This window comes from Bos mutus, chromosome 15, assembly GCF_027580195.1.
Source record: "Bos mutus isolate GX-2022 chromosome 15, NWIPB_WYAK_1.1, whole genome shotgun sequence".
NCBI classification, from domain to species: Eukaryota; Metazoa; Chordata; class Mammalia; order Artiodactyla; family Bovidae; genus Bos; species Bos mutus.
The window spans coordinates 32527829-32542546 of record NC_091631.1 but is presented as its reverse complement, the minus strand read 5'-3'; the positions used below and the strand labels follow the sequence as shown (position 1 = coordinate 32542546).

The 14718-nt window shown below is 41.3% G+C and overlaps 1 pseudogene; it reads right to left on the bottom strand.

Annotated features, from left to right (window-relative positions):
* Positions 1–5810: 5810 nt before the first annotated feature.
* On the bottom strand, positions 5811–14333 carry LOC102282270 (olfactory receptor 52E4-like; annotated as a pseudogene).
* Between the last annotated feature and the right edge of the window lie 385 nt (positions 14334–14718).

Genomic DNA, 14718 nt, shown 5'->3' with positions numbered 1-14718 from the left:
GGAAGGAAATGGCAACCCACTCCAGTGTTCTTGCCTGGAGAATCCCAGGGACAGGGGACCTTGGTGGGCTGCCGTCTCTGGGGTCGCATAGGGTCGGACACAACTGAAGTGACTTAGCAGCAGCAGCAGCATGTTAAGATATTATATTTAGTTAAGACAGCACATTTAATTCATTCCTTTGTTTGAATGAAAAAATTGTATTTAATTAATTCATTTTTCTTTGATGAGCATAGGTGGTTTATAATTATTTATAAATATAATACTGTTATTAATATTCTAATATGAGGCTATCTTGCTTACTTGTGAAGTGTGCCTCAAGTGCTTATATTTGGAGTGAAATTCCTGGGTGTAGAATATCTCTAACTTTTCTAAAGATTAATAAATTGATTTTGAAAGTAGTTGATCCATATTTAGCATCCCATAAGCTGTGATTCCTATTTCTCTATATTAACAGTGAGGATATAGAGATGATAGTGTTTCTACTTCTCAACATTGACACTAATTGTCAGTATTATTTGATTCAGTTCAGTTCAGTTCAGTTCTGCTCAGCCGTGTCCAACTCTATGTGACCCCATGAATCGGAGCACACTAGGCCTCCCTGTCCATCACCAACTCCTGGAATCCACCCAAACTCATGTCCATTGAGTCGGTGATGCCATCCAGCCATCTCATCCTCTGTCGTCCCCTTCTCCTCCTGCCCTTAATCATTCCCAGCATCAGGGTCTTTTCCAATGAGTCAGCTCTTTTGCATCAAGTGGCCAAAATGTTGGAATTTCAGCTTCAACATCAGTCCTTCCAATGAACACCCAGGACTGATCTCCTTTAGGATGGACTAGTTGGATCTCCTTGCAGTCCAAGGGACTCTCAAGAGTCTTCTCCAACACCATAGTTCAAAAGCATAAATTCTTCTGTGCTCAGCTTTCTTTATAGTTCAACTCTCACGTGCATACATAACCATTGGAAAAACCATAGCCTTGACTGAAGTGAAGTGAAGTGAAATCGCTCAGTCATGTCTGACTATTTGCAAGCCCATAGACCGTAGCCTATCAGGCTCCTCCGTCCACGGGTTTTTCCAGGCAAGAGTGCTGGAGTGGATTGCCATTTCCTTCTCAGGGGATCTTCCCAACCCAGGAATCAAACCTGGGTGTCCCACATTGAGGCAGACATTTTACTGTATGAGCCACCAGGAAGATCTTAGCCTTGACTAGACAGACCTTGTTGGCAAAGTAATGTCTCTGCTTTTAATATGCTGTCTAGGTTGGTCATAACTTTCCTTCCAAGGAGTAAGCGTCTTTTAATTTCATGGCTGCAATCACCATCTGCAGAGATTTTGGAGCCCCAAAAAATAAAGTCAGCCACTATTTCCACTGTTTCCCCATCTATTTCCCATGAAGTGATTGGATCAGATGCCATGATCGTAGTTTTCTGAATTTTGAGCTTTAAGCCAACTTTTAACTTTCCTGTTTCACTTTCATCAAGAGTCTCTTTAGTTCTTCTTGACTTTCTGCCATAAGGGTGGTGTCATCTGCATGTCTGAGGTTATTGATATTTCTCTTGGCAATCTTGATTCCAGCTTGTGCTTCCTCCAGCCCAGCGTTTCTCATAATGTACTCTGCATATAAGTTAAATAAGCAGGGTGACAATATACAGCCTTGACGTACCCCTTTTCCTATCTGGAACCAGTCTATTGTTCCATGTCTATTTCTAACTGTTGCTTCCTGACCTGCATACAGATTTCTCAAGAGGCAGGTCAGGTCATCTGGTATTTCCATCTCTTTCAGAATTTTCCACAGTTTATTGTGATCCACACAGTCAAAGGCTTTGGCATAGTCAATAAATGAGAAATAGATGTTTTTCTGGAACTCTCTTGCTTTTCCATGATCCAGCGGATGTTGGCAATTTGATCTCTGTTTCCTCTGCCTTTTCTAAAACCAGCTTGAACATCTGGAAGTTTAAGGTTTACGTATTGCTGAAGCCTGTCTTGGAGAAATTTGAGCATTACTTTACTAGCCTGTGAGATGAGTGCAATTGTGCGGTAGTTTGACATTCTTTGGCATTGCCTTTCTTTGGGACTGGGATGAAAACAGACCTTTTCCTGTCCTGTGGCCACTCCTGAGTTTTCCACATTTGCTGGCATATTGAGTGCAGCACTTTCACAGCATCATCCTCAGGATTTGAAATAGTTCAACTGGTGTTCCATCATCTCCACTAGCTTTGTTCGTAGTGATGCTTTCTAAGGCCCACTTGACTTCACATTCTAGGATGTCTGGCTCTAGGTGAGTGATCACACCATCATGATTATTTGGATTGTGAAGATCTTTTTTTGTACAGTTCTTCTGTGTATTCTTGCCACCTCTTCTTAATATCTTCTGTTTCTATTAAGTCCCTAACATTTATGTCCTTTACTGAGCCCATCTTTGCATGAAATGTTCCCTTGGGATCTCTAATTTTTTGAAGAGATCTCTAGTCCTTCCCATTCTATTGTTTTCCTCATTTCTTTGCATTGATAGCTGAGGAAGGCTTTCTTATATCTCCTCGCTATTCTTTGGAACTCTGCATTCAGATGTTTATATCTTTCCTTTTCTCCTTTGCTTTTCACTTCTCTTCATTTCACAGCTATTTGTAAGGCCTCCTCAGGCATCCGTTTTGCTTTTTTGCATTTCTTTTTCTTGGGGATGGTCTTGCTGCCTGTCTCCTGTACAATGTCCATAGTTCATCAGGCACTCTATCAGATCTAGTCCCTTTGATTATGTGATTATTTTGTTTTAATTTTACTAATCTGAGAAGTGTGAAAGTGGTTCTAACTAAATTACTTTATTACTCAGATGGTTGAGGAAAGTTTAATATATTTGTATTTAATATATTTATAACTCTTTATGCTCAAAGGCTCATGTGGGTATCCCTGGTTGGCAGTACCTTGTGTATTGTCACAAATGGTGACCAAGAGGAAGTAGTACTTTTAAGAGTTCCTTGGACTGTGAGGAGATTAAACCAGTCAATCCTAAAGGAAATCAACCTTGAATATTCATTGGAAGGATTGATGCTGAAGCCGAAGTTCCAATACTGCGGCTCAAGGGACAAGCGTTTGAGCAAACTCCAGGACATAGTGGAGGACATGGAAGCCTGGTCTGCTGCAGTCTATGGGGTTGCAAAGAGTTGGACATGACTTAGCAACTGAACAACAATGATTTCACAGGGAAAAGATGACTAAAACTCCCCATATGGACTCTTCCTGGACTCTGTTCTGTATATCTTCTACTTCTATTGTTTTACTCTACATCTTCTTGTTATAATAAAATTTTAATCATAAGTATATTTTTCTAAGTTTTCATGATTTCTCTAGAAGAGTATTGAACATGAGGGTAATCATTGTGACCCCCAATTTTTAATCATCTGGGGAACCTGAACTAGCTGATGACATCTGAAGTGAGAGTGATCTTGTGGGAATTACTCTCTCAGGACTTACAGTTTGGCCAATTCTAGATAACTATAAACACTGGGTAGAGAAACATTTTCTTAGTCATATTAGGCTAAATTAACCATAAGGAAAAATTTTAATGTAAATCATGGTATCTGTTATTTTTGTTGATAACAAACCACTTCAAAACTAGTTGTTGAGGACTTCCACGATGGTACAGTGGATGGGAGTCCACCTGCCAGCACTGGGGACATGGTTTTGATCTCTGGTCCAGGAAGATTCCACATGCCATGGGAGCAACTATGCCCATGTGCCACAACAACTGAAGGCCATGTACATTAAAGCTTATTCTCTGCAAAAAGAGAAACCACTGCAATGAGAGACCCATGCACTGCAATGAAGAGTATCCCCTACTCACCTTAACTAGAGAAAGCCTGCATGTAGTAATGAAGTACCAGTGCAACCAGAAAAATAAATAAATTTTAGTGAAAACTAGTAGCAGAAACCAGCAATTTTATTTTGCTTACAAATCTGACTTTTTAGTCAGTGCTCAGAGGGACCCTTTGTTTCTGCTCCTGTAGGTACTGGCTGAGGCATTTGAAGGCTAGTTCAATTTGGTATCAGACAGAATGCTTAAATTATCTAAATACTGACTTACTCCAAAGTCTGGTGTCTGGGCTGAATGAATATAAATAGGTAAGGGCTTGAAGAGCTAGGAAGCCTCATTAATTTCTCTCCATCTGTACATGATATCATGGCAGCTTCAAGGAAGCTGGAATGCTTACACATAAGTGAGAGAGAGAAGAAGGAAAAAGAGATGGAGGAGGAAGAGATGAAAAGGATAAGGAAGGAAGGCAAAGCTCAGGCAGAGAGGCGAGAACAAGTCTGTATTTTCTTCTATAACCTAGATTCAAAAGTTCACATTAGTCATTTCCAACACATAATATAAATATTATGATCAATCATAAAACATCATGCTGAGTAATTTGTGGGTCTTTTTCATCTATATGTTTGCGGGTGGGGTAAATACCTACTCTTGGTATGCGTTAGAGATAGGCAGCACTCAACCATTATTGCTTCTGCAAGTTTTCTCCATTTATAGAAGACACACTTCCTATACAATCCATAATTTTATTTTTTCTCCTTATGGTTGCACCCATTATTTCAAGCTTTGAAATATGCCTCCTTTCTCAGACCTTGTTATTGAATTATTCAGTATATTGGAAGCCTTTATTATTATTTATTGTAGCTGGTACTACAGAGGAGAAGTTTTTCATTCCCCTGTAGTTTAAGTATCATGACTCTCCTTTAAACAGTGGCCATCTTGACCCTGTGCTGGGTATTCTTTTTCACCAAATTCTGCCTTCATAGATTGGTTCTACAATATGATGACAAATCCTAGAATCATTTTGGTTTCATCCTTCATGCATCTTTAATTATTTGCAGAATATCCATAATCATTGTCTAGAAGTCTTAAACAATAACTTCTAAACTGAATGAATTCCCATATCCGAGCAGAGGATCAGAGCTCCAGAAGCTGCTTCAAGTTCTTGTTCATGACTTCCTCCCATATTCCAAGAGAAATTGCCTTGTAGATGTCTTTAGCCAAAGATATTCAGTATAAAACCAACTTTTATAACTGTAACCATCAACAGAATTTCTCAGAATTCTTTCTTTTAAGAGATTCTGACAGACACTGGAATTAGTTGAAAAGGGTAGGAGAGTTGACTTGAGGAATTAAAATATAAAATTAATTAAAATACATATGAACCTTTTAAAATTAGAATTTTCCCATTTTTCACTATCTGTTCAATTTCTCTGTTAATTGGAGATGATATTCACTGCCCAAATTGCCTAGTTCTTCAAGGAAGCAACAATTCTTGATGCCCAAATGTAAGCCTTCTGCAGCAGGGATAATAAAATAATGACCCTAAATGCAATTTAGAACTTTCCCTGTTCCTTCTCACTCACCTCAAGCTTTCACCACTTTCTATTGCTCCTTAAACACACAGGTATATTACACCTTAGCCTTGATGTGACAAAGTGGTGAGCAAGTTATTGTTTGCTCTTATGTTCTTATGGAAACATACCACCCTATTTTATGTGTACAGTATGTTACTGTTCCAAGTGCTTGTTCTTACATGTATGACCACATATAATTTGCCCAACATGTATGTCTGTTATGGAAGAATATGTCATTATTTTTATTTAACAGAGGATAACTGCCTTGCTTTGAAATTACTGTGAACAGGGGTCTCATGTGTCTTAGCCCATCTGTCCAAGGATTTTGGATGCTAATCTAAAAATATGATATATTTTCCCATGAGCCAATTCCTCCAGGAACAGCATCTACTTATTATTTTTTTTTTCTCATCCCCACCAGCACTAATAATCAGAGAGGTTTCTGATCATGGATAATGTTTATAAGCTTCTTCCTCCAGAACCCATATTTTGTCAATTTGTCCCGAAACTCTTTGGTTTTCACTGCATAAATAATAGGGTTGAGCATTGGAGGTACAAGGAAGTAGAGGCTGCCAAGAATGGTGTGCACATGAGGTGGGATTCCTGGCCAAAGCGATGAGTGAGAAAAAAAACAGTGAGGGAGTATAAGAGATAAGCATGACACAGATGTGTGTGGTGCAGGTATTTACTGCTTTTGATGGGCTTCCTTAGAAGAGAGCCGCATTACAGCCCGGATGATCAGCACATAAGATGAGGCAATAGCTGAGATGTCTACCCCAGCAACCAACAAGGCCACCACCAGACCATATACCCTGTTGACCGTGGTGTCCACACACCATCTTCACCACAGCCATGTGCTCACAGTACGTGGTGGGGATGACATGCCTGGCATGAAAGGGCATCTTCTGGAGGAGGATGGGCATGGGGAGAATGAGCAGGACAGCTCGCACTAAACTCACGAGGCCGATGGGCCCAATGCGGCTGTTGGAAAGGATGGTGGCATAGCGCAGGGGCTCACAAATGGCCACATAGCGGTCAAAGGCCATGGACATGAGGATGGCAGACTGCAAGGCAGAGATGGAGTGGAGGAAGAACAGCTGGACCAGGCAGCCCTCAAAGCTGATGTCACTCTGGTCAAACCAGAAGATGCACAGCACCTTGGGGATGGTGGTTGTGGACATGCCCAGGTCCGTGAGGGCCAGCATGCCAAGCAGCAGGAACATGGGCTTATGCAGGGAGTGCTCTGTGGAGATGGTGAAGAGGATGGTGCAGTTCCCCAGGATGGTGACAAAGTACATGGAAGAGAAAGGAATAGAGATCCACTTGTGTTTGTCCTCCATCCCAGGAATGCCTTGGAGAAGGAAGAAAGAGGGTGGCCCTGGGAGGCATTGCAGTCAGTCATGCTGGCCCCCTGGTGGAGCACCTGAAAAGAGCAATTCAGAAACAACCTTGCCTGGATTTTAAAAAGAATCAAGATTTGCAAAGTAGAAATAAAAGTTGGAATATTAAGATACACAAAAATAATTCTGATTTTTATTAGAATAGAAAAGAATTATATGCTATGGTAGTAGAATAGTAATAATGTGGCATAAAATTAATATCTGAGAGAATATATTTTATAGTAACTATTTTATTAAGGACAGACGGATTCATAATTATCAAGACATGTCATTAAATTTACAAGAATACATTGCATATATTTTGAATGTATTTTCACCTAAAGACTATAACTTTAAAGTATATGAAACAGACATAGATAGAAATACAGAGAAAAATTGATGAAGTATCACATTCCTTTTCAACAAACCAAAGGCCAAATAAACAGGTCAACAAAAAACTGTTTATAAAATAAGAGAACTTTAAAAAAAAAAAAGAGAACTTTAAAACTTACAGCAGAATTCTTATCCAGCTAAATAATACACATATTGCAGGCTTAGGAATCATGGAAACTGTAATGCTGAATTAGAATAAAGCAAGCAGTAAGATTTTGATCATCAGAATCTCTGAAACAAGGCCACCAGAATGTGAATATAAAGTCCACATTCACCTAGAATCACTTATCTGAATGTGAGACAATAAGAGAGTGGAAAGCTAGTCCCACACACCATCTTCAAATGTCTGTGAGTACATACACATGTATGCAGGCATGTCTTAGCAAACATTCATTTGCCTCTTGAAGAGCACACTCATGGCCCAGCATCTCTCCACTCCTCTCTTTCAGGCACCCAGAATCCATGGTGTGTCTCATTAAATAACATAAGTAAAGGACCCCAGGGTGTCCAAAATTAGCTCTTTGTTACTCCTTCATCCCTAAACATGCACACTACTGGTGTTAATTGTAAGATTGATGCTGAAGGTTGCCCTGAGCTCCCAAAAGATAATGCTGGTAGACCTTAGGGATGTTGGGAATAATCCTGTTTTTAGCAGTCCTAGAGGAGCTTGAGAGAGGGGAAAGTGAAAGTGAAGTCACTCAGTTGTGTCTGACTCTTGCGACCCCATGGAGTATAGTCTGCCAGGCTCCTCCGTCCATGGGATCTTTCCCAGGCAAGAGTACTGGCTGCTGCTGCTGCTCGTCGCTTTAGTCGTGTCCAACTCTGTGCGACCCCATAGAGACGGCAGCCCACCAGGCTTCCCGTCCCTGGGATTCTCAGGCAAGAACACTGGAGTGGGTTGCCATTTCCTTCTCAATGCATGAAAGTGAAAAGTGAAAGTGAAGTTGCTCAGTCGTGTCCAACTCTAGTGACCCCATGGACTGCAGCCTACCAGGCTCCTCCGTCCACGGGATTTTCTAGGCACAAGTACTGGAGTGGGGTGCCATTGCCTTCTCCAGAGTGGGTCCTTATTTCCTTCTCCAGGGGATCTTGTAGATGGAGGGTGAAGTTAAATCTGAATCTGGAACTATATTAGGGCTTTGCAGTTTGGACATCCCAAACACCCCATTCCCACACGTGTGAGCATTTGAGAACCAGGGAGACTTTGCTTTCTGGCTAAAGTATTCAAGCTCATGAAATAGTCACAAACCCTGTTGTTGAGACCCTGGTAAAATGGTGTTAGTAGTCTCAAGTTCTGTCTGTCCCTCAGTGCTTTCTGACTTCACTCTAACTTTTTTTCGAGAGGTTAATAGTTTTGATCCAAACAGTCTCCAGGGAATTTTCTTGATACCACTTCCTTCACTCAGCACCACAGTCTCTTCTGTCTCAGTATCCTCTCAATCTCTGAGTCCAGATGTGACCATGTTTCCTTTCTCATGGTTCCAAAAAAAGCAAATTATTAAAGTCTTCAAAAGTATCTCTCCAAGTCAATTGCAAAATGCACAAAACAGAACAAAACCATCATAAAAATCTTTCAAAGATGTATCAGAAATGGGGCTCAGGAAGCCAGATTTTAAAACCTGATATAGTTCAAGTTCTGCCTGCAGACAGGCTCTGTAGGAAGACTTTGTTCACAGTCAGGTGTCAGTAAGAGTGAAACAATGACAGAGGAATGTGAGTGACAAAATTAATGTGTTGGGTCAGTCAGTACATCAATAGAAAGAGTACATCAATGTACTTACGTGCTTAGTTGCTCAGTCATGTCCAACTTTGTGTGACCCCATGGACTGTTGTTCACTAGGTTCCTCTGTCCATGGTATTTTCCAAGCAAGAATACTGGAGTGGGTTGCCATTTCCTACTTCAAGAAATCATCCCAGCCCAGGATCTAACCCACATCTCTTGTATCACCTGCATTGGCAGGCAGATTCTTTACCATTGCATCACCATAAGGGCCAACGTAGATGCACCTGTTCATAGACAGATCCACACAGCTTCCCGACAGAAAGCTGTAACTCTAATAACATGCAGAAATCTTGAGCTCAGTCATTTGTTTTTCTCTATGTCCCATGGTGGTCCTGAATGACAGGTAGCAATCAAATATAACCATTTCTTCCTAGTCCTGGGCCTGTCATTATTTTATCCTCGGGCCTGTCAAATAGCTGAACACAATTACTAAAGAAACCTTTCTTCATAGTATGCCCCCAATTCCATCAAGCACCTTCTATTATCAACCAGAGGATTCTCATTTTAGTCAAAACTTTTCACCTTAACTTTCTGGATAATCACACCACTCTGGGATAATAGCCCCATCTGATTTTTCTGCAAATAGTGTGTCCCTCTCATTAACATCATATATGTCACATAGTAGGTTTCCCTGGTAGCTCAGCTGGTAAAGAATCTGCCTGCAAGTAGGAGATCCTGGCTCAATTTCTGGGTTGGGAAGATCCCTGGAGAAGGGACAGGCTAACCACTCCAGTATTCTTGGGTTTCCCTGATGGCACAGATGGTAAAGAATCTGTCTGCAATGCTGGAGCCCTGGGTTTGATCCCTGGGTTGGGAAGATCCCCTTGAGGGGGCATGGCAATGCACTACAGTATTCTGGCCTGGAGAATCTCCATGGACAGAGGAGCCTGGTGAGCTACAGTCCGTAGAGTTGCAAAGAGTTAGACATGACTGAGATAAGCACAGCACAGCACATGGCACATCAGTGAGTTCAGCTGCTCAGTCATGTCCGACTCTCTGCGACCCCATGGAATGCAGCACGCCAAGTCTCCCTGTCCATCACCAACTCCCAGAGTTTACTCAAACTCATGCCCATTGAGTAGGTGATGTCATCCAATCATCTCATCCTCTGTTGACCCCTTCTCCTCCCACCTTCAATCTTTCAAAGCATCAGGGTCTTTTCCAATGAGTCAGTTCTTCACATCAGAAGGCCAAACGATTGGAGATTCACCTTTAACATCAGTCCTTCCAATGAATATTCAGGACTGATCTCCTTTAGGATGGACTGGTTGGATTCATTGCAGTCCAAGGGACTCTCAAGAGTCTTCTCAACACCACAGTACAAAAACATCAGTTCTTCAGTGCTCAGCTTTCTTTACAGTCCAACTCTCACATCCATACATGACTACTGGTAAAACCATAGCTTTGACTAGATGGACCTTTGTTGGCAAAGTAATGTCTTTGCTTTTAATATGCTGTCTCGGTTGGTCATAGCTTTTCTTCCAAGGAGCAAGTGTCTTTTAATTTCATGGCTGTAGTGATTTTGGAGCCCCCAAAATAAAATCTGTCACTGTTTCCATTTATTCTCCATCTATTTGTCATGAAGTGATGGGACCAGATGTCATTACCTTAGTTTTCTAAATGTTGAGCTTTAAGGCAAATTTTCACTCTCTTCTTTCACTTTCCTCAACAGGCCCTTTAGTTCTTCTTCACTTTCTGCCATAAGGGTGGTGTCATCTGCATATCTGAGGTTATCGATATTTCTCCCGGCAATTTTGATCCCAGCTTGTGCTTCATCCAGCCCAGCATTTCTCATGATGTTCAGTTCAGTTCAGTTCAGTTCAGTTGCTCAGTCATGTCCAACTCTTTGCAACCCCATGAATTGCAGCACACCAGGCCTCCCTGTCCATCACCAACTCCTGGAGTTCACTCAAACTCACATCCATTGAGTCAGTGATGCCATCCAGCCATCTCATCCTCTGTCATCCCCTTCTCCTCCTGCCCCAGTTCCTCCCAACATCAGGTCTTTTCCAATGAGTCAACTCTTCATATCGGTGGCCAAAGTATTGGAGTTTTAGATTCAGCATCAGTCCTTCCAATAAACACCCAGGACTGATCTCCTATAGAATGGACTGGTTGGATCACCTTGCAGTCCAAGGGACTCTCAGGAGTCTTCTCCAACACTACAGTTCAAAAGCATCAATTTTTCAGCACTCAGCTTTCTTCACAGTCCAACTCTCACACCCATACATGACCACAGGAAAAACCATAGCCTTGACTAGACAGACCTCTGTTGGCAAAATAATGTCTCTGCTTTTGAATATGCTGTCTAGGTTGGTCATAACTTTCCTTCCAAGGAATAAGCGTCTTTTAATTTCATGGCTGCATGCACCATCTACAGTGATTTTGGAGCCCAAAAATTAAGTTTGTCTCTGTTTCCACTGTTTCCCCTTCTATTTCCCATGGATCAGATGCCATGATCTTAATTTTCTGAATGTTGAGCTTTAAGCCAACTTTTTCACTCTCCACTTTCACTTTCATCAAGAGGCTTTTTAGTTCCTCTTCACTTTCTGCCATAACGGTGGTGTCATCTGCATACCTGAGGTTATTGATATTTCTCCTGGCAATCTTGATTCCAGCTTGTGCTTCTTCCAGCTCAGAGTTTCTCATGATGTACTCTGTGTATAAGTTAAATAAGCAGGGTGACAATATACAGCCTTGACGTACTCCTTTCCCTATTTGGAACCAGTCTGTTGTTCCATGTCCAGTTCCAACTGTTGCTTCCTGACCTGCATACAGGTTTCTCAAGAGGCAGATCAGGTCGTCTGGTATTCCCATCTCTTTCAGAATTTTCCACAGTTTATTGTGATCCACACAGTCAAAGGCTTTGGCATAGTCAATAAAGCAGAAATAGATGTTTTTCTAGAACTTTCTTGCTTCTTTGATGATCCAGCAGATGTTGGCAATTTGATCTCTGGTTCCTCTGCCTTTTCTAAAACCAGCTTGAACATCTGGAAATTTATGGTTCGTGTATTGCTGAAGCGTGGCTTGGAGAACTTTGAGCATTACTTTACTAGCGTGTGAGATGAGTGCAATTGTGTGGTAGTTTGAGCATTCTTTGGCATTGCCTTTCTTTGGAATTGGAATGAAAACTCACCTGTTCCAGTCCTGTGGCCTCTGCTGAGTTTTCCAAATTTGCTGGCATATTGAGTACAGCACTTTCACAGCATCATCTTTCAGGATTTGAAATAGTTCAACTGGAATTCCATCCCCTCCACTAGCTTTGTTCGTAGTGATGCTTTCTAAGGCCCACTTGACTTCACACTCCAGGATGTCTGGCTCTAGGTGAGTGATCACACCATCATGATTCTCTGGGTCATGAAGCTCTTTTTCTATAGTTCTGTGTATTCTTTCCACCTCTTCTTAATATCTTCTGCTTCTGTTAGGTCCATACCATTTCTGTCCTTTATCGAGCCCCATCTTTGCATGAGATATTCCCTTGGTATCTCTAATTTTCTTGAAGAGATCTCTAGTTTCATGGTACATAGTAGGCATACATAATTGCCAAATAAATGAATGAATGACTAAGCAAATAATGTCATTTAAATATTAACTAAATATGTATCCTAGTTTGTGAAATTTTACTTGCTTTTGTTTTCCCATATATATAGACACACAAAGCAAATCTTTTAAAAATAATTTATTTATTCATTTATTTATTGGTTGTACTGGGTCTTCATTGCTGCACACAGGCTTTATCTAGTTGCCATGATCAGGCGCTACTCTTTGTTGTGGTGCAAGTGTTCCGCACTGTGATGGCTTCTCCTGTGGTGCACAGGCTCTAGGGCATTTGGACTTCAGTAGTTTGTGGCACTTGGGCTCAATAGTTGCAGCTCAAGTGTTCTAGAGCAAGGACTCAGTAGTTGTGGCACACGGGCTCAGTTGTTCCAAGCCATGTTGAATCCTCTTGGACTAGAGATTGAACCCGTTTCCCCTGCATTGACAGGCAGATTCTTATCCACTGTACCATGAGGGAATCCAGCACAACTATTTAAAGGCTACAACTTCTTAAATGAATTTATAAATTAATGGCAAATCCAAACACATTTTAATGATTTATTGTATTTGAAATCTTGCCAAAATGATTCTGATTCAACTGTAAAAACAAACATTTGAAGATAATAATGCCAAAATAAATGGTGTTTAATATTCTTATTTAAAGATAGCTGTTCACTTGTGCAGTGTGCCTCAAAGGATAATATTGAGGAGTGAAATTTCTGGTTTGTAAGATATGCATATCTGTAACTTTGCTAAATATTTTAAATTGATCTTGAAACCAGGGGATGCACATTTAATATCCCATTAGCAATGCATAAGTATTGCTATTTCTCTATATCCTCACTAATTTTTAGTATTTTCTGATTTTTGTTCTAAGTATATGCTAATTTAAGGAGTGTAAAAGTGGTTTTCATTGCCTTTTTCTTAGTACTGAGATGGTTGAGGTTGATTTTATAAAAAATTTTGTCTATATTTCTTCTGATAAATGCATGCCTTTATCTTTCATTATTTCTATTTTTTCCTATTTTACCATTTTTCATATCCATGAATTTCATAATATATTTTTTATTTAATTTTTAAAATAATGAATTATAAATTTTATTTCAAAATGTAAACTTCACTAAACATGCATATGCATTAAAACAATAAAATTTACAGTTTTGTTAATTTTTTTTCTTTTTGCATAGGGCATCATTACAATATAGAATCTATGTCTTACAAAATACATACAAAGTTTTATCCAAGCAAGCCAAGGCAAGATTGGGAACTGTACAACTACTATTTCAGTGTAGTGATGGGGAAAGGCAAAATGTGGCCTTCAGAAGCATGGTGTGGTGCTAGTTGGAAAAAACAAAAACAAAAACACAAGTTCCTACAGAAAAGGAAAACATGTGTTCAGATGGAAATGGTCTTGGACCCTTGGAGTCTAATGTGGGGTTTGGCAAACAATCCCAGAGAAGCTCCATCAATAGCTTTGGGAAGAGGAGGGCTGTCTGAGAAGTCCAGGAAGCTGAGACCCCTAGTGCCCCCAGCATACAGAGATTCCTAAGCTGATTCCTGGCCATTGGGATCCATAGCAGCCCTGTCTCCTACAATGCACAGCTGTTCAGCTACCCTCCAGCCCTCAGGGGCCTCAGTGCTTGGGACAAGGACTCTCCAAGGTGAGCCTCCTGCCACACGCCTGGGCACCCTGACCCAGGAATGAACCCGGGAGGTAGCCCCCTGCTCCAGGGATGGCAGGCTGGCCTAGGACAGGCGCCCTGAACTGAGCAGGGGAGTCAGCCATCACCCAGACCTCTGGCTGCCTGGCAGGCATTCGGCTTGGTTTCCAAACAAACATGTGCAACAGCCCTGTTGCCATGTTGCCAGGAAGACGTCCCCAAGCCCTGGGAGATGGTGTTCATGCACCACCCCTACCCCCTATGCCTCCTGTGTCCCCACAGGAAATGCAAGGTGTTCAGGGCAGGGAAGCCACTTGCTCCAATCCGGTTCCTCTTTAAATAAAAGTAGTAAGGTTTTAAAGCTGTATGAGAAGGGGACAGGCTGGGTGGGGCCAGGGGTACACTCACGCAGTCCCATGTAGCAAGAAGGGTCAGTAGAAACCAAGCACGGCCCTGGATTCCTGCCTCCTCCCATATCCAACTCTTCTAATTGATGAGAGAAAGAGTAGCTGATGGGGAAGGGCCTCTTCGAAACAGTGTTCAGGCATTTATCAGTAGTCAGCTGGACTGTGCATCTGAGTTCTG